At 41.5% G+C, this 21,668-nt stretch overlaps 1 protein-coding gene across 3 annotated transcripts in view; it reads left to right on the top strand.

Moving 5' to 3' along the window:
• bcas3 (BCAS3 microtubule associated cell migration factor) overlaps window positions 1–21,668 on the top strand; it is a 314,780-nt gene that overhangs the window by 215,228 nt on the left and 77,884 nt on the right. The gene's annotated exons all lie outside the window — the stretch shown is intronic.

The raw sequence follows: 21,668 nt of genomic DNA, 5'->3' as shown, positions 1-21,668 counted from the left end.
CGCATGTTGTGACAGTGTTCTTGGTAGCGTGGCGCTATGGTGCTAGATGATAAAACGAGGAAGAAGAGACTCCCTCACTCTGTCTTTCTTCAATTGGTTGGATAGTCTGGAAATGAAATGTGATCCTCAGAGTGAAACATCAAACAGCTAGCAGCTGCTGGGCTGTCAGGTCACCGACCGGTCAGAGGATGGACCACGGCCTCCTGTGTCTGTGTCTTTGTGTGCATTTGTGGCTGCATGCACGAGTGGTTTTCAGTCTATCTCTTATGATGGTCTTTCCATATTTCATGTGTTCTTTTATAGATGTAGCTTGGGTCTTTTTTGAGTAGCTACGTGTAAAATCCACCTCTGAGTGGCACACTGACATCACCACCATTATCGCGTAGCATATGTTTCCTATGTGACAGAGATTAGCTCGTAGTCTGGCAGCAGTGGTAGAGGAAGATGAAGGATGTTAGGGTATCTGGATGATGGTCTGGATGATGAGGAGAGGCACTAAAATGCTGTTGAGAGGTGGGGGTTGGCTGAGGCTGGAGTTGGTATATTAGGGGCATCTGTCTTGTCTTTGGCATGTGGAATGGGTCGGTAACCATATAGGCAGATGAGCTGAGTGGCTGGCGTAGCCCAGCCAGAGCAGATGGTTGGAGGGGTCACAGTGGGGTCATTCCTGTGTTATCCATGCCACATGTACGTGACATTCTGACAGGAAAAACAAATCTATAGGTGTTCATCTCCCCAAGGCACCGGACTGAACTAGCAAGAGGACTTTTTCCCTCACTAAGCAACAACCTGAAGTCTTTTTGAGAAACCTAGAGTCATTTTTCTGTAGCAGCATTATGCATCAGTGTGAATATTTGTAGCTTTTGTGAAACATGTTGGAAAACTCGCATATTGGATGCAACATGTCTGGCAAATACACACATATCTATCTAGTATACAGCATTTCAGGGTAGTAAATGAAAGTGGCCTGGTTTGCTTTGACAACTAAGAATATTAACATTCTGGAAATATTGTGGGTACACTTCAAAACAACATTAATTGTAGGTCTGTAATGGGAAATGAACTCAAGCCTCCTACATGACGATCCACCACTGTAACCTCCACGCCCTTAAACCTAAATTAGACTTTCCACATGACATAGATTTGCGCATCTATCCAGCCAAGGGTCTGGACGCACATCTTTGCTGCCCAGAATTTATTATCATGTGGACTATATGCACTGAACCTAGCCAGTGGGTACAAGCCAGTGTCCCGAGTTGAGATACTGGATTGTGTCAAGAAGGGCATCTGGAAAATCTTTGCCAAGTCAAACATATGGATCACCAAGAATGAGATTTCTGTATTGGCTCAGTTGGGCCTGGGTTAACAACAAGTGCCCCCAGTTCTGTTTGCCAACAGGGAGGCAGTGGAAAATGTGGAAAACATCTCATCTCCATCACCAGGAGTGTGGTGGTGAAAGTACCTGGATGAGTGGAGAGCAGAGATGGGCAGTAATCTGTAATCTGATTCCTTTTTTTAGTAACGAGTAAAGTAAGGGATTACTATTGCAAAAACGGTAATTAGATTACCGTTACTTTCCCGTAGGAACGCTGCGTTACTGCGTTACTAAAACCGTGATTTTTTTGCGAGAATGTCTCACGACAGTGACGTAAGCGAGTGCGACGTTAGTGACAACAGCTGTGTGCAGATCAACAGTGGATCACATATCGAGTGCAGAGAGAGTATGAGCGTGCAGCGTTTAAAGCGTGGAAGTACTGACCTTACTTTGAGTTTGATTCCATAAAAAGTGACAAAAACATTAGCGTCCATCGTGCGTGGGAAGAAAACTTCTTTTTACAGCGAAAAAACCCCTAAACTTCCAACAAGCACCGAGTAGCTACGACGTAATGGGAAACTCACAGAGAAACTCACGGATTCTTCCACTGACCGCGGCACACCTGCACCAGGGTAAACCTCCGCCTACCCCACTCCTGCTTTACAGGTGAAAATAGAGCAACAGGACCGCTGAGACTTTGACTTTATTTATTTTCTGCTGTGTTTTACTTGCATCTATTTGAAAGACTGAGTGTAAACACAAAAACTATTTTATTTTATGAGCTGGAATCTGCAGAAAATAGGTTTAAATGTTAAACTAATTTCTTCCAGTCAGAGAATGTTGCAGATAATTAAATTTTTGCTTGATGCATAAAGTTAAAAAATCAAAACTGATAAAACAAGTTAAAAAAACAGAGACTTTTCCACGATGGATTATGCAGAAAAAGTAGAATTGGGCTGAAAGATCTATCACTTTATCACCTATTCAGGTTGTAAATCATGTTTTTAAAAAGTAACTAAGTAATTAATTACTTTGGAAAATAAGTAATCAGTAAAGTAACGGGATTACTTTTGGGGGGGAAGTAATCAGTAATTAGTTACTGATTACTTTTTTCAAGTAACTTGACCAACACTGGTGGAGAGTAGTGGTCTGGAGGTGAAGCGTTTTGGACAGGATTATGAGTTTGAAGCTGGAAATTGAAGCGGTGATGTAGAATGCTGAGGAGAGAGGAATTCAGTGCAAAACCATTGGAGACATTGGTGATTGGTGCAGATGCTTTAATGGACGTGTAGTTGAAGGAAACAGAGGTAATGAGGAGGAGTTGGCTACGTATGGTGTTAAGGAGAGAAACGAGAGAAGTTCAGGAGTAAATTGGATAAAGTGCATCGTGTAGCACTGACATTGTGTTCTCGTGTGACTCCTAAGCTTTCCTGCCGGCCCTTTTGTTAGCACCTCCTGCTAAGCTAGCACCACTCTTCATTAACCCTGCTGTGATAGCATGGTTAGCAGAGGCTATAGCCTGTAGGGTAGATGGTAAGTTTAGCAGGTCTCCAGTCTGGCTTTCAATTGCCAACCTTTGCCTCTTTGAAGCTACTTTTACCTTAAGTGACATGACAGATTGTACCAGAGATCAGACAATCTCTCATTTCGCTCAGCTGTGAGATAACTCATAGAGGCTGTACATGTATAGTTGCATCGGTATATGTCCACCTCCCCCATTATAATCAGGATTAAAATCTTGGCAGCCTTTCATTTATTTTGTCCTTTTTGTTGTCTATTTCTGTGGGTAATCTGTTGCCCTTGGAAATAATCTGCCCCACAGTCACAGATAAAACGAGAAAAAAAAAAATCACACAGGAGGGAGAGAAACGAGGCTGAAACTGAATATGAAAACAGCTGGAGTAGGCAACCGTGCGGCGACCTTGGAAAGTGGGTCTGTGTAAAGCATTACAAAAGCCCTGGGAGACACTCAACCAATACATAAAGGACACTGTCTGCTCATCTTCTCTCCTCCTTTTCCTTTTCCTTCCTCTCTATCCCTTTCTCCAGACTACTCTCTTTTATGTCCCTCCCGAGGTTATTCTCTTCCTCTTCTACACGTCTGCTGTCTGTTTCTTCATTCACTCTTTTGTTACTTTTTTTTCACCATTCCATTTCAGATGACCCAACCTAGTTTTTCACTGAAACCCAATGTTGATGCTAAAGGCTGAAAAAACCATTAAATCGTGGTGAGCAGGTGAAAATTCTGTAGATTAAAATTTATTTTAACTCTTTTGTGTAACCGACGTAATCTACCATATCAAAAAAAGGGACAACATTTGGATTGTTTTTGTTTTGTTTGTTTCTTTTTAAGTTTCAAGTATTAAAACATTCTCAGTGTAAGATTGGATGCTGCAAGAAGTCTATCTCTTAAATTTGGCAAAATGTGCACCAGGAGCAAAACTGGCTTTCATCGTGGACAGGCTAGACACAGGGCTAACAAAGACAACCATCAACGCTTACATTCACACCTATGGCTAATTTAAAATTACCAGTTAACCTAAATGTCTTTGGATTATGGGAGGAAGATGAAATACCCAGAGAGAATCCACACGGGCACAGGGACAGTGGTGAATTCAAACCAAGGGCTTCCTGTCAGGTGACAAGAATAACCACCACTGTGAATTATTAATAAAATTATATTTAATAATACTTGAAGGGAGACTACTTGTAAACAATTACTTAACTATATGAAAGTTGCAGAATTATGAAGTAAATTAAAAACAAATAAATAAATAAAAATCAAAGTCTCCATGTCTTTCTTACCGTACCAACTTTATTTATAGAGCCCTTTAACATAAAACCAGGGTTCACAAAGTGCTGTACATATACAAATAGCATAAACGCAATAAAATAAAATAAGATAAAATAAAACAAAAATAAATAACTCAATGAATAAAATAAAAAATAAAATAAAACATGTTTTATTTTATTATTATTATTACTGTGATGGCCAAACCCGTGGCCACACTCTAAAGTCGGTAACTTTTGTATTTTCACTCTTCATTTGAACATAGTAATACACTTTAGTTTCCAATAACTTTATTGATTGGTTTGGATACATTTGTTCTATTTGTAAGCGCGCACATTTAGTTTACTTATGTATTCATACCACTTCATTACTTTGATTTTTGACTAACCTTTGTCTTTTTATTTCTTACCTGCCATCATCCCTGGGAGTTGCTGGACAAAAGATGGTAGCCAGGGTTTGAAACCATTAAATACAAAGGAGGATAATTGGACCACACCACCACTTCCTGCTGAAGGGGGGGAATGTGTGTTTTCTTTGCTTTAAAAACAAAGTATTTGTATTTAACTAAATATTTAGGGTTTAATGGGGTTTTTTGATTTTCTTCTTTAGTGTTTAGTTTATTAACAAACTAGATTGTACTGCATCGTTTGTGATTTATGATTGTGTTTTGTTTGTTACCCCTCATGTGTCACAATGGTCTGATCAGCCATTATATATACACCCTTGTATGTCATTTCATGTTTAGGTCAATTATGTATGTTTGGGCAGTCATTTGGTTTGTTAAGGTTGCAGTCTGTGCCTGAGTTCAGTTTTGTTTCTTTGACCTCTTTTATGAGCTCAACATTTATTAGTCTTGTAAATATAATTTTTGGGGGTTAAATAAATGGAAACTATATTTTTCTAATAATTCCTGGGACGACTCCTGTTTTTCAACTCGGTCCATCACAATTACAAAGGCTTCAGTGAATAAATATGTTTATGAAAACTTTTCGAAGAGCCTAGCGTGCAGGGGCAGACCCTTCCATATCTCCACATTTCTTCTCTCATGCTGTCAGGTATGGCAGTGAGTTAGTAATTTTGTCAGCGGCACTTTAGGGTCACATTCACACTCACCGTGTTAACCATGCACATTCAAAAATGATGCTTACCCAGAGTGTTTAAGTGTGACACTAGGGCCTCAGCATTAGGTGGGAGATAAAGCTAACCTTTTCGCCATCTGCCTCTGTTTTCTGGACTTATCTCTTTCTCCTGTCAGTTTTTCCCTCTCCTGCATCCATCCTCCGATTCCTGCTGGAATGTTTGCTGTTGTTTTTCTGGTCACCATCACAAGAGTAACGATGTTGAATTAAAGTGGCCAAAACTGATTTGAAGTCTCCGAACAAGCAAGTCTGGAGGTGGAACAGCTAAAAAGTGGCCAGTAGTGATCCAGCTGATACAAGGTGAAAAGCTTAAAAAAGCTTACTAATTATTATGATTAGTGACGTCATCTGTTTCGAAATGCCAAAATTAAGCATCATAATTCATTGCACAATTTTCAAAATAGTTGTGAATTCATGTGCTGGACAACAATGCGTGCCTTTTCTTACTGCTCTTGGGGACACAGTCTTCCTCCTGCTCTGCCATGCTTTAGTCACAGAAAATTATCCATTAACAGTTATGATTTCTGCCCGCTCTTTTTTCTCTGGGCACTTTGTGAAAACAGCTCAGCAGCAGTCGGCCAACTTTGAAGTCGACAGCATTCCTTTCTCAGGCGAGCGCTCAGACTCTAGCAGCCTCCTCAAGAGACACTCTCACCCCCTTAGACAAACTTTAATTAACTTGTGTGTGCAAGTCTGAATCTCCCAGCTTAACCTTTGACACGCTGCTTACCTGCACACTGCCTCTACAAGTGCTCCCCACTTACAAACAAAGACCGCATAAAGACAAGATTAGCTGCTTTGCCGTTGTCTTCTCTGCTCATCTCATTGGAAACGTTGTCAGGGCTCTGAGCCCAAAAGGCCATTCAGTTAACCAGAATCCAGCACTTGAGCCTCCAGACTGGAGTCCAAGGGCCAGCTGGTAGTCCACTCGTAGTTAGCAGTGGCTCAGAGATTTTTGGACCTAACCTTGTAAAACCTCTCATGGTGAATAGAAGTGGAATTATCTTGGGTAAATCCCTGGGCTGGAGCTGAGAATTGTGCTTCTGTGTGTGTGTGTGTGTGAGCTCTGTCTGGCTCCACCATGACTGCCTGAAAGAGGTTTGGACACTTGGATAATTGCTTGGACCTGACGCTGACCATACACACTTCTCCCCCTCACAAAACCATATCCGTTATATCAGATTTGTGTGAGGGTTTTTTTTTTCTTTGCATGTGTGCATCTGCCTATGTGTGAATATATATGTGTGTGTGTGTGTGTGTGTGTTAGCATGTGTGTTTGTGGTCAGAGAAAACTATAGAGAAGACTCATAAACCCTAGAAAGAAAGTCTCTTTGTGAGCTGTGTGCGTGTGTTTCCAAACTACTCCTGACCTCACTTAGGATCCGCTCAGCTGACCACAGTTTTGTGCGTGCGTGCGTGCGTGTGTGTGTGTGTGTGTGTGTGTGTGAGCATGGGGAAGTGGCTTTAGGGGAGGCAGCTTTACAACTGACATTGACAAGTCGTTTGGCACTCCAAACCTTCTAGTCCCACCACTGTCCTTGAAACTAGATCAACACGACAGGATATGTCTGCCTCTGTGTGTGTGTCGGATTTTTTCATGTCTCCTGGATCGTTTCCCATTTTTAAACCGCTATTTCACTCTTCATTCTGCTCCACACTCCTTTTTTCTATCGTTGTCCAACCACTTACTTGTGCACTGTACCCAACGCAGTAGCGTTTTCAGAGACGCTGTGCGTGTGTGCGAGAGAGAGAGACGCCGGCCTCATAAAACAAGGCCGGTCTTTTCCAAGCACTTACAGATAATCCCCACAATTAGCCACAAAGGCTGCAAAGCACTTTGATCAGCACAGGGCAATGTGGAACTCCTCACAGATATGCTCTTCTTCCATCGCTATCTATCTCTCCTCCCAGTTGCACTTTAGCAAACTGATATTAGGCACTGCATCTGTTAAGAGGAGGAGGCTCAAACGTCGGAGGCTTCTCTCTTCTTTCTGCTCCTCTTTCTCTGTTTTTTGTATCAGGATGAAACATGGCCCTTTTAATGTCTGGCAGCTTGGGGTTTGTGATTACAGCATGTAAGGCAGCTTGTTTATGGGTTGAGTTACTGTTGAGAGGCAAAGCCAGGCCACACAGATATTCGGCCTTGTTGAGAGGAGTAGAAGGCGAAGAGATGAAAGGAAAAGGGGGCTCGGGAAGAGAGAAAAAGAGGACAGCGATGCGATTGGGATGATAGCAAACAGAGTGTCTTAGGAAGGCTGTAAAAGAGGGATGTTTTTAACAGCAGGGCTGCTCCATTAAAGTCAAGTTTATCGCTTAAAATTAAGTTAATCTAAAAGTAATTTGCGTTTAATGTAGTAGTGAATGGAGCCTTGAATCCCTGGTGGTTCTGATTTTGTTTACATTATATGATAAGGTTATTTGGTTGGTAGAAGGACTGTTCCCTTTAAAAGGACGACTTTGTTTGAGGTAATACGCTTTTTTCCCTGAGTTATCAAGAGTCGTATAGGAGCACATACTGTGCGCTCTCTGGGTTTTTTAAATGTGTTTAGTGCTGTGTTATGGTCTGTATGGAGAGAGAGGCCTGTATTTGTTGCTACACTGATTACTCATCAAACATCTGCTCAGATGTGTGTTCTCGGTCCTGCAAAGTAGGGCTGGGCCATATCATGCCGTTCACAGTGATACCTGTATAATGTTGGGCGATGATAAGAAAATTAAATATGGCGATAGAATATGGGTGAAACGCGCATGCGCAGTGCCTTTGTTTTCATACGCACACGTCGGAAAAAGCATGGCGGCGATGGAGAATGAGAAGGGCGAAAGCGGCTCGGTGAATGAAACGGATGAACCAGAACTCCATCCATCCATCCATCCATTCGCTTCCGCTTATCCTTTTCAGGGTCGCGGGGGGCGCTGGAGCCTATCCCAGCTGTCATAGGGCGAGAGGCGGGGTACACCCTGGACAGGTCGCCAGTCTGTCGCAGGGCTAACACACAGGGACAGACAACCATTCGCACTCACATTCACTCGCACATTCACACCTAATGGCAATTTGGATTTTCCAATTAACCTATCCCCACAAGCTGCATGTCTTTGGACGGTGGGAGGAAGCCGGAGTACCCGGAGGGTACTCCGGAACAAACCAGAACTGGTTTGTAAAAATGCTGCAACTTCACTGGTGTGGAGCTGGTTTAGCTTTCGTCCGTCAGATACACAACAAAGCACTATTTTTGGTAGTGCATGCTAGCGGGCCGTCGTTATTACTGTTATTATCGAACCGATTTTCTGTGCTACACGGCGCTCAAAAATCTGTCAAAAAATGTGTTCGTGCGACTTTGCTAAGCTACGAAGCTGCACCGCTTGATAGAGTGTCGGAGCATTACGGCTATCGTAGGAGGAGCCTCGCGGAGTGATATGTACTGTGCTTCAACATAATATTACTTCATTGTGTGTGTATGATCTCTTTTTATGTTTTGTGCATATTATACATGGTTATGCTGAGGATATGTTGGCCAGTTTCCACTGGAAATGCTTTTTGGTTAAACTGTCAGCGAGGAATTTGCATTTGCACTGTTACATTTTTATATAACTTTAATGCACATAAAAAGCAGCTGCTTGTTTAAGTGAAAACACATTGATGTTTTTTTTGCACTAATAAAGTTGTGGAGTTGTAAAGTATTTTTTCTCGCCTCACTTATATCGTCAGTTATATCGTTATCGCAGATTTTCAAATATATATCGTGATAAATATTTTGGCCATATTGCCCTGCTCTACTGCAAAGGCCTGTAAAGGTGTTCTGTGGCATCTGACATGAAGATGATGGCAGCAGATGCAGTTGTTGTTGTTGCTGCTGTCGATCAGGCTTCTTTCGGCATATTCACTAAGAACCTGCTCATAGCTGGCAGGTCATCAACATTCCTGGGATCATACCAACAATCTCACCAGTCAATGAACTTTAGTGACATTTTATAGGCTCTTGCCACCTTACAGTTTCCCACACGTACATTGTATTGATTGATGTGTCCTGATGGGGCCTGTTTTTCAAACCCGAACTGGATAAGCAGAAGCTTTCGCTTCTTGTTTTCCCGTGAGTTATTGGTTATGTTGCTGGTACACAGAATGTCCAATTAACACTTCCAAAGACACACAGGAACACACAAGCATGCTCGCACACACCCCACCCCAGAATACACACTTAGATACACTTGTTCACTGGAATGCGCAAACTTCACATCCCACTCAGACGCACACACATTTTCAGGAAAGCAGATTAACTCATACACACATGCAGCCAGCCTTACCAGGGAATATGATGACTCAGTGATGACCCCGCAACATATCTCTCCTCTTTCACACTCCTCTTGTCTGTTTCTCAGCCCTCTTCCCTGGCCGTTCACATAACCCTCCCGGACTCTAGAGGGGGAAGGAAAGGGGGATGAAAGAGGAGGAGGGGAAGTAGATGGGTGGGGAGGGATGAGAAATTAGAAGGAGGGGGTATGATAGGGCAAACAGTGTGTATGCGTGAGTGTGCAGAAATAGCTCAGGGTAAACACAAGCTAGTATGGGAACTTAACCATCTTAGCACTGTGCCACTGTAGAAAGCCCAAAGACCTCTCAGCTGCACATCCCATGCTGCTCTGTGTTTGGTCCAAAACATCTTACCAAGCTGGCATCACCAGTGGTTTAGGTTCTGCCTTTCTAAATGAATGTGTCATTATTAAAAGGTTTTTGGGGACAACACCAGCTAGAGTTAATTTAAGGTTTAACCAACTCTGTTTATACATTTGGAACATACAACTCTAAAACGGGTGTTATAATCTGTCCACTTGTATGCGAGGGTTGGCTCTGGTCCGAGTGATGTACATTTAATAATGACAGTGAGAGTTTCTGTGCAAGAATCTGTCCTCAAGAGATGACGTTACAATGCAGGAACTATGCCTATTAAATACAGGTCGACTAAGTGCTCTGTAGGTGATCTACATGCAATGCTCCAATTCATAAACAAAGATGTAGCCATTTAATTTCAATAATTGCAATCATTTGTAACTGGGACGTGAGTAAAGTAAAACTGCAAACCCATTAACTCACTTTGGTTTCCCAGTATGAGATTGGGATTATCCCCTTCTTCAATCATTTAAGTTCTTCTCTGATTTACTAGTTTTACTGAGGACTGTGAAAACGTTGTGAGGCTTCTCTATAGTTTTCTGTAACTATAAATGGCTTGAATCTGAAAAACCTGTGCGCACCGAGCTTCGATCCACCTGCACTGATTACATAATGATTCTGATGTTGCCTCCTCATATTCCAAATAAGTGAATGCTGCTGGCAGCAACATCACAGTCACAACATAAGACGTGCTGTGTTGCAATCTCTAGTAAACCCAGTGTAATTCCTTTAAACACCCCTCTCCCAACAATTTGCATTCTAAGTAAGAATTCTCCAAAAAATGGACCGTTGGTAAATCTGGCCTTTTGTACCATAGTGTTAATCTAATTAAACAGCAACTCTATAAGGATGCTGGAGAATGAAGGTTGTACTATTTACCAGAATATTCCATACTTTCAGTTTCAATTTGGTGTGACTCATGTATGGATGCATTACATTCAAATGCAGTGGGTATTATGAAGCCTCATTTTCCAGGTGCCAGGTTAATGTTATAAAGGGTCATAATTTAGCGACATCACAATCTTTTAGGTGCTTTAACTAACCAGACAACAAACTTAATAAGATGTAAGAAACCAAACACCCAAACGGAATGGGACATGAGACGGCAGTGAACTGGTGGACAAACTTGTGATTTATTGTGCCAGATTTGTTTTGCTCTCCAACTGGGCTGTTTGGACTGGTGGCTAGTTACAGCTGCGCTACATCAGGCAGCAGCACCAGTGAACATTTCGTGCGTTCAAGTGTTATACCAGCAGTTTCTGATTATAAAAAAACAATATCACAATGCACAATTCAAAGCGCACGAGATAAGCTGTGGATATTGAATGTGTTATGTTTCTAAATATACAGTTGTGCCATATATACAACTGCAATTTGATACAACTGCATACCCATCTTATAGCAGCACGCAGCAGACTAGGACAGACACGCACAGACTGTGATATGAACACGCAGAATATTCACCATGTCAATCTTTGTTGTTTTTAGCTCATTCGGCTACACAGACCTTAGTCAACAAGTTTATTAACACGAAGAACCAAACAGACCAGCTCCTCCTTTTATTCAGCGCAGTATGAAGACCCACACTGTTGACTTCGGATCATAATTCATAAAAAAGCATTACCCTGAGGTTTGCTTTGACAAACTTCAAAGTGTGTGTGTATCCATGGCTGTGCTAATTTGTGTCATCTAATAGAACACTGTCCCTCATGCTTCACTATGCAGTGTTGCTAATTCCAGTAAGACAGACCATAATTAGGCTAATGCTTTAGATGATGTGACTACTGTACATCAGACGACTAAGAGGGTGACAGACAGTGACGGGAGACATGGATAGAGTACCACAGCCCTGGGAAAGGACAGATAAGGGAAGCAAGTGGCCGAACTCTGGGTCATTTGGCAAGGAAAGAGAGTCAGAGCTAGCTGGGCATAGCCTTGGGAAAAAGTGAGAATCCCCCGGAGGAAGGCAGCGTTGACCCAGCAGGGAGAGACTTATGGAGCCTGAGCAGGAGAGTTGCGAGTGCTGCTGGGAACTGAGTCCCCAATGTCCTGCCAGGATACTGCCTTCTCCCCCGACCCCTCTGGACACACACACACATATGCACTGTAGCCCTCATCCTGCTTCAGGTCACGGGTTTCTGGGCAGCTTCCCACCGATTAGGTTCCCTTCCTCTCCTCCCTCCATCAGAGAGCCAATAGAAGTGACAGACTGGGACAGATGGATGTTAAAATTAGTTGTGGCTGAACTCTGGCTGTCACTCTCCATCCCACATCTCTTCTTGAGAAATACTGGTGCACTGTCGGCAAGGCCATAATCACAGTCCACGGTGTGTGGCAACAACAATTCTGGAAACCTTTTTCTTTTTCATAGTTTGCTTCCTTTTGCTGGTGAATAGATCCAAAATGAAAAGCACAAACAACATATTATTCTGCCCTGGGCCTCCAGCGTCAGTGTTTCTAGTTACAGGTTGTAGAGGTCCACATCCATATGTTGCAATATCTGCGTCACGTTTTGTATCCATATCGGTCTATTCTGATTCTTCTTTGATCAGATCAAAGCCAATTGTACATACTGTCTGCATGAATATTTTTGTAAATGGTCAGCGTAGTATGGTGCACAGCTTCACAGTGGCCCTTTTGATGTTTATACTGGCACTACTTTTCCTACCATTCACCTAAAGAGTGTTGAACTCCTCCTCTTTCATTATTTTAGGAGAAATGCTGTGTTTCTCCAACAAATAGAGCAGAGGTTCATGCTCCTTTTCACATCTGGGATCACAACAGTCTCAGACATCTAATCTTATCTAGAGTGTTTGCACTTGTGAATGGTACGGCCCATATTATCTGTGTGTTTACTGTCCTTGAGTCTGAACTGTGGGTGAACCTTGTCAAATCTGCTTTTATGATGTGGACCATTTTCATTAAAATGGCTCTCCCCCACCTTCACTCGTAATTAAAAGGCAGTGGGAGACTGGTGGTACCACCTCATATACCAGACCAGACAGTACCTGGCCTGGGGGTTACCACAATGTTTACGCTCCTACGCAGTTACCACACAGGCAGGCATTTAAAGTATATTACTTTTTGTAAGGCTGATGCGGATATTTGGGGTTTTTTCATTGGTATAAGATGGTAATATATTTGTAATTTAACAAATGTATTCATTTTTAGAACGTAATAGATTTGTGGTCACTGTTATATCAGAGGATTTCCTCTTAAAAAGAGCCACTTAAAACAGTTAGTCTGCAAGTTTCCTTAAAAAAAAGTATGATGTGCTGTGGCTCCAGTGGTAGCGCAGGTTGCCTACACCTCATAGCCTCGGTGGTTCGAGCCCTGGCTTCCTCTACATGTGCTGAGGTGCTTCAGTGTGTGTGTTACATAGAGAGAAACTGTTTCAAGTCAGTGTGCAGTGACAGCCTGTGCGCCTTCTTTCAGTGACACTGATAAAAAATTAGTCTGTGCAGTTATAGAGCTAACTGTGGTTAGCCAGGTATGACTTAACTGAACGGGTAGTTTTAAGGTGTTCTCCAGTACTAGGCCCTGAAGGAAGAGACACACCAAAGAAGCGATGAGTTCATCTGTAGTGCCAAAATGCTTGCACCAAGGTCCCGTTCATCTGAAATGAAAAATCCGATGAGAAAAAAGAACATTTTAGTTAAATGAGAGGAAAATAAAAAATAAAAAAAGAGATAAGAAACTGAAATTATTTTGTGCACTTACAAAACTTACAAAACAACAAAAACGAATAAAGTAAAAAGATGTAAGAAATGCCCTTTGTTATATCAGTACAGTGAGCTTCGTCAGCACAACCTGTCCTGATTTATTGAGACCTTAAAAATTTGACTCAGCTTCCTCCAAAATGTGTACATGTTGTAATAATCTTCCACTAACAAGCACCTTCCATAATATGATAATGATATTATATAATTTATTATGATGTAAAGACTAAAACAATTAAACGAATGAAAACAAACTGAAACTAGCAGAAACACGTGGGAAACTAAATAGAATTAAACTGAACTGAAACTGAAACCTGTGGTTTGCACATTGTTACATATTTACAACAGAATCTTATATGCAAGGATGACATAAGAAAAGAAACTCTGACAAATGCCTTTCGTGTAACAACAGTTTTTTGATGCTCTGCTATGCTGTCGTACTACAGTCCAAACTAGTACGACAGTGCCTTGAACAGTCAGGAGAACATACCAGAAGAAATGATGTCTTCTGCGGTCTTTGTTGACTGGATTTCTCAGTCACACACATGGAGTTATTTTACTGCTGGAGATGGAACACCAAAAAAGGAACAACAATAGCCTGAAGTGTTCTCTTCCCCTCTCATCTTTCCACCCTGATTAAATGTTGTCACAGAAGGAGAAAAGCACATTTTCAACGCTCACGGTTAAACTTAATGTGCCTGTTTAGCCAAGAGAAAACAGCATGTTTCTAAATGGCCAAATTAGCAGGAAGCCATTGATCATCGTTCTTTAAAATGTGTTTCTATTTCCTAAACTCAGTTGTGAGTAAGACACAATTCAGCGCATTCCAGTAGGTCATACAGGAGTCTGTGTAAGTAGTTTCTCGCTGGAAAAGTGGCAGAGCTTTGCGTGGGTAAGCTATTCATTCTGCTGACAGGTTCCACATGTAAAAATCTTCCCCATCCTTAATGATCATGTGAGTTTGTCATCCTTGTAAAAACACTGCCAGAAACGTCAGGCTTTGGTGTCAGGACCGTAGCGCTGTAGACTGAGGGCTATGATTGAAAGCAGTAAGTTCACACCCTTGCTTTCTGGGCTGTCAAAAGCCATTATGTGCTGAAGAGTATGGAACAGCTGCAGGAGATAATTGAGACTGTACGACTTTATGGCAATCACAATTAGAATGTCTGAAAGTGTTAAAGTATTTAAGCACAGGTTTGGTTTGCTGCGCGCAGGAAAGAAACCCGGCATGTGTCTGAAATGGGTGCTGTGACTAATACTTCAGGACCAATATGTAAACAAACTAAATGCATGTGTACTTAGTTACAAATGTAGCATAGGCACACATGCTTACTATCTGATCTTACTCAGAGCTTGTGTCACACAGGATTAACTGGATTCCAGGGGAACATTGTTTGCACAGACTGATAAGGAACAAGCTCGCTGTGCTTCATCAGACCATCTGATCACTGAAAGAGGATGTAAAAATGACATCGGGTCAGACTTTGGCTTTCATCAAAACCTTAGCCACTATAACAACAATGTTAGTTTGAACTAAGGGGGTTTAAATGCAACTGTACGTGAATGTGCGCTGATTTCACTGCAGATCAAAGAAACACAGTTTGCGAAATAACAGGGACGTGGCCTTTTCTGTTTGGGTGTCGGATTGAGTCAAAAGACCCCCTGAAAGGTCCATTACATGCTCATGGCGTGCACACAGGTAAAGGGTCTTGCCTTTAGTTGGTGGGGCTTCCTGTCTCTGAGTGTGTGTATTTAGGCAGTTCTGAGTAGATAATGGCCCTGGGAGGCTGAACTGTGGTGGTGTAATGGAGACAGATAACCAGCTTCACTGTAAACACCTGTCCTTGCAGTGTGATTCATGTTATACACACGTGTGGACGCACACACACACACACACACGCATAAAGGTGTTGGAGTCTGCTTGTTGTGTCTTTCCATTATCTCTTAATGTGTGACTTTTGGTTGTTTCAGAACCAAGTGTACATTCACAGGCACTGTGAATGTTAGTAGCACAGGCGGCTGACTGCCTAGATACAAAACCAAATACCTAGAGTGGGTACTTGACAATAATGTATCGTAAAAGGATCCTCCTTAAGGGCCTAAACACACATGTTTACATGCATTTTTCTCTTTGACCTAATAGGATGTTAGAGCAACCAATCTCCTTTTTTTCAAATATAGTGTGTTCATTGGATTGTCTGTAGGCAGGCCATGGATATATGGGTGTACTGTGGATTTTTGAAAGCATACATGTATTTTGTAATATTTTTACATCATTATTATTTTTGATCAAACCTTAGGTGTATTTCAATACTATTATTACTCACTTATCATTTTAAACACTTTCTGTTGTGTTTATTCTAAAGTAATGTAACATTTTGTATAAAATCCCGTCTTTAATGGACCACGTATCTCTAAAAAACTACATTTAATCATCTTAGAAACACCGGCCTACAACTTTAAAATGCATCACAGCTGAAGTCAAAGCCTTGAGCACTGGGCGATGTGGCTATCTGCCAAAATATTAATGGAAAATAAAGTGTTATATCAGCAAAACAGTGGATTAAACTTTGTACATTCATTCAAAGTAGTGATTTCTCACATATGCTAATCTGAGCCTGCAATGGTTCATTAAACCAGACCAGGTGTTCCCGTCTCCATCGTCAAAGCTTTAACGTACGAAACAAGTAATTCAAGTTTCTTACGTTGGCCGAGGTGGTTACTAAGCGAAAGCTCATTTGCTGCGATGATAAATGAGCGATCATCTACTTGCTGATGCTAGCTGTGTTTCCACACAGAGTGCAGATGGTAGCTGAAGTCAGAGCAGTGAAAGCAGACCCAGTGGCAGCCTGCCTAACACGCTAGTTTCCCATCAGTCTGCTGTCAAAGACGAGTCTTTTGCGCATGTGCAAAACGCCAAAAAAAAAAAACCTGCTGGCCTCTCGGCTTGACAAGATTACAGTAAATGAGCGCTGCTTGCCTTGCTTGCTGTGACAGGATGCCAGTGATTGTAATGAAATTGTTTTCCTTGCAAGGTTTTTTTTGGTTCTGTTGTTTTGATGATATAAAAAAACCCCTAATTTTCCATAAATTGTTTCTTACATTGTTTTAAAATAATTTCTCGATGTAGAACTTTTCTATTCTGACATCATGCAGACATTTAGATGCCTTTCATTTCTGTGTCTGGTATTCATTTGGTTAAGCAATGGGCACATGTGGTTTGGTTGCATGCACTACTGTGCAACTGAGACACTCATGCCTGGTTCTATGCACATGACTTTCCGTGTGTGTGTGTGTGTGTGTGTGTGTGTGTGTGTGTGTGTGTGTGTGTGTGTGTGTGTGTGTGTGTGTGTGTGTGTGTGTGTGTGTGTGTGTGTGTGTGTGTGTGGACGCCAGGCTGTCTCCAATGGAGGAGGCCCAGTGTGTCAGTGCGGAGGTGGAAGGGGAGAGCTGGGCTAGTCTCTATAAATCAGGCCAGATTACAGAGGCAGAGAGGCCTGCAACTCCCCTCCACTACCCAGCCTTCTCTGCTTTATGTCAGCCGACACACACACCACTACTGTATGGTTTAATAGACGCTGTTCTAGCACCAGATACCTTGGTAGACAGACGTCGTCTTAGGCCTCGCACTATGCTTTTCTATTGTAGATGACTGTGTTGTTAACACTCTCTGTAGGGTTGTGCTTGATATGGTGTTCCCATGCAGCACAGCTATATTTAAGTTTGAGATAAGAGGCAGTGGTAATTGTTAAGCGTCACAAAATAGTAAGCACCTTTTTTAAGATGTTTATACTGTAGAGATTTTAATAGTCAGAGAAGGAGAAACTTGGCAGAGAAAGTGCACTGACAGTAGCCCACAGAGCCGGCTGAATGCAGCCACAGGACATGTTATGTTTTGATTAGGAGTGAAGCCACATTCGCAGACATTCACGACTCGGCGTGATTGGCTATGATGTATTTGTATGTCTTTATTCCTGCTGTGATTAAAGGAAACGTTGCTGACACTGACTTTGGAAAACATGCCGATCACCGAGGCAAGTTAAAGGACTGAATCGTGGAAACAAAAGAAACACATACTTGCAAATTACTGCATGTAGCGAGCAACAAGTAACTGTGATATATTCTTCATGTAAGCCAGAAGTAACCAGTTTTTCTTAGACACACGTTTATTGCCTGGTGTAAGTCACAATCATACAGAAGAGCTAAAATCTAACATTGTTGCTACAACTTGATTGCAGCATAGAGTTTGGATGTGGCAAGTGAGGATCACTACACAGAAAAATAATTACTTTTGCTGTTAGTGAGCATTATGACAACCACCTACTGGTATAAAAAAAGAAACTAGAATTGGTGTTAGATGACAGACTTGAAGTCTTATCTGGTTCTTGTTGTTTTAGGACTGGTTTTTCTCTTTTTCTTCATTGCTGTTTGGTTAGCTTCGAGGGAGATAACCAGTTTTCTCAGTCTTTCAAAAACAAATCCACGTCCACAGTGTTATCCATGTCATCCAGTGTTATCTCGCAGACCACTGCACATTAAAAATAAAGCTGATAGGGTACGTTGCGTCTTACTTTTTTTCCTGTTATGTTTTCTTTTTATTCTTGTGTGTTCTTGTTCTGTTGCTATCCCAATTTTCTATACAGGACCTTTAAGGGTTTTATAGATTATTATTGCCAAACCTCGGCTCCTCCTAAGAAACTGAAGCTGTATGGGCTCACTACTTTTTTCCCCAGTCCCAGAGCCTCAATGAAAGCCCTGATGGAGCTTTTTACAAGCAGCTCATGCTACCTCCTGACACAAGGAGTATGTAGTTTATTCATCATGGACATCTTTATTCTGCTATAATAATTTGTCTTGCACGTCACGTCACGGCTGTATTTGAAGTTTTTCTAAATCAAGTCTGTCTCGGGATCTTGGCTTTTGATCTTCGGGCAGGGCTTTTAATGTGTCCATTCTTCATCTCTGACACCAAGAGTGATTATTTGTTATGTTTTCAGTAGCCCTATCGTTCGGGCAGCTCGGTTCGCCCGTCTATATAATCCCCTCCAAAACCTTCCGATGTAAAATAATGGTTTTCGTGTTTTTCTTTCCTATTTTTGGGCAAGGAAAGCTTGCAATATGATGTTATGGCCGTCCAGCACTTTCTCTCTGTTCTCTCTCACCATAGTTTGGAATTTAATTGTGTTTTGACAACTCTTTTCCATAGCTGGCCCAATTATAGCCTACAGTTGGGCTGGTAATGATAGTTGTTAATGGGGTGAAAAATGGACGTGCATCTCTGACAGAAACCATAAGCAGATCCTTTGAAAGGAGCCAAGGAAAGCACAAGCAGGAATGACCCAGCAGTGCTCCCGTCCTCGTAAGGCCTTTATATAGCATGGGAGGCTCCTAGCATCTCCTACAAGGCTTTTACTGGCCTCTTATGTGTGTAAGGCAGCTATATGGTCAGTATTAAAACATCAGAGCAGTCAGTAGCAACGTCAGGGCTACTGTACGAGGCCATGGGAATGGCTGACCCATCGCACACACACACACAGACACACTTTTCGAAATGTCGTCAAATTTCTCACGCTTTTTTCTCTTCCTTTCCGCTTGCCACTCCTCCTCCTCCTCCTCCTCCACAGCCTCCTTTTTTTCCCTCATTTCTCTTTTCGCAGGGAAAGTATTGATCGGCCTCTTCCCAAAGTTATTTTTAATCAAAGATAAACAAGGAATCCACATTTCCTTGGGAGACGAGGGGTTGCTTGAAGTGTCCTGCTCTTTCTTACAGTTTTCTTTATGCTCGAGGGAGGTGCCGAACGGGAGAGATGGAGCAAGAAAGTCGAGCGCGCTCGTCACATGAGCGGGGGCGGGTCCGACGGGTGTTTAGAGAATAGCACAAGTGCCACCAAAGAGTGGGAGACGTGGGAAGTCCGGCTTTAGTCTCAGTTAGTTGTAGCACATCCTATTATTATCCCCTGGACTGTGTGACAAAGCTGACCAGAAGAGACCCCAAACACACACACACACACTTAGCTAGACTTCTCCCCTCTCACACAAACACAGGCCAGGCCATTCCCAAGTCTTATTTCTTCTGGACTTATGGGAACACTTAAATTTAGCCCTGGCAGGGAGTGCAGGCATAATAATCAAAGCCCTTGTCACCAGGCTCTCAGTGCTAGGTGGTCTCGCTGCTCCTGAGGGAAGTTCTCACCCAGTGGAAAGCATACTTCCTCCTTGGCACACTTGGGTCCTCTAATTATTGGGGGGGGGGATGCTAATGCTCATACTTTTACAAGCTAACATGATTGACACCTGTGGAACACACCCTAAAAGTATAATTATAGTAGTAATAACAAATTTAATCATGTTGTTGCTTTTTCCTACCATCAGTATGATGGGCCCGCGCTCCTTCGTGGTCGTGGCTGACTTTGGAGTTCAGATATTACTATTTTATTTAGCTCAATAATAGTTTCTAAACAAATGCAATGGCCCTTGTTTACTAATGTGTGCATGTAAGTCTTCTTACCCTGCGTAAAAACAAGAAAATCTGAATGCCACACCACCACTTTTCTATATAAGGAAATACTTTTACCTCCCGGTGGGAGTGGAAATGAATTTGCAAGAAACTAATAAAAGTCAGACTAAAGAAACCGAGACAACTGTGTCCAAAGAAGAAGCCAGAAAAGCCACAGCTTGTTTTTTAAAGAAGATAAAAAGTAGCAAGAATCAAGGTGAAATAGCAGAGATTCTGAATATTGTTTCCCTTGAGACAATCAGTGTGGTGCAATTTTAAAAAAAATGTCGATATGAAAAAAGACCGACTATGACAAGCAGCGTGTGATCTGTCAGTCTGAGGCAAGAAACTCACTGCAGTGATGAGAAAAGTCCAGATACTCCAACATCTGTGAATTAGACATTAGAGGGTACGTGATGACATCCAGTAATAACGTGTCATTTTGAATCAAATCTAATTTAACATGAGGTGAGATAACGAATACTAGGAAATGTGTAAAGATTCCTCTGAGTTTTTGTGTCAGATTGAAGTTATAAATTCACAAAAATAAAGATAATTTTTTTAGCAAATACTAGGGGTGGGGGAAAAAATCGATACTGTGCAGTATCGTGATATTTTGTTTGCTAATAATGTATCGATGCAGGGACAGCAGAAATCGATATTTTGTTACAAAAAAGGTTTTTGTGCTCTGACTTCAGAGCATGTTGATCCTTTTTCTGAGCAAGAATCCTGACATTCCTTCACTGTCCAAATGTGTTTAACTTGTTTTTGGCAGCAATAAACATGACAGTTTACTTATTTTAATTTAAGACATGTTTTATTTTAATTAAGTTTAAAACTTTTTTATTTAATGTAAAATTATATTTTGTTTTAATTTACTTTCAAATTCTTCAGTTGCTGAAGGGGCTGCATAGTTTTCATAAATTGCATAGTTCAGAATAGCTGTAATTGTACCAGGTGGTTGCATTCAGTTAAGTTGGACTAGACTGTAATACAAACCGTTCAGTTTGTCAACAATAAAACTGAAATGAGAGAAAGACTGAGTGTGAGACTTTGATATTAGATAAAATGAATATTGATAAAGTTTACCTTTATGTACAGAATCTGAATATCGCAAAATATTTTAAAAAATTGCAATAATATCGTATCGTGCGTTAAGTATTGTGATAATATCGTATCGTGGGATGTATGGTGATTCCCACCTCTAGCAAATACCCTCAGAATCTGTTATTATTTATCTCTTTACTCTGGGAAGGAGAATTATTTAGGAACATTGAATATGGCTGCTATAGACTGGTTATCACTTCCTTAAATTATCGGGTCATTCTAAAACAATCACATTTTAGATTCAGAGTGTTTCTGACTCGCTTCAAATTTCTTTCTGGTTTCTGGATACTTTCATACACTGTAACCATTGGCCATATTATTTAAGCAACATCTCTGTTGTAACATGATTTTGTTACTTTGTTTTTGGTAATCTGTGCTTCTGTCCATCATCCTAACTTAGCCACAGGGAGCTGGAGCCTAGCCCAGCTGACATTA

The sequence above is a fragment of the Maylandia zebra genome, linkage group LG14, assembly GCF_041146795.1.
Source record: "Maylandia zebra isolate NMK-2024a linkage group LG14, Mzebra_GT3a, whole genome shotgun sequence".
NCBI lineage: Eukaryota > Metazoa > Chordata > Actinopteri > Cichliformes > Cichlidae > Maylandia > Maylandia zebra.
This window is presented reverse-complemented; position numbering and strand designations above follow the sequence as displayed.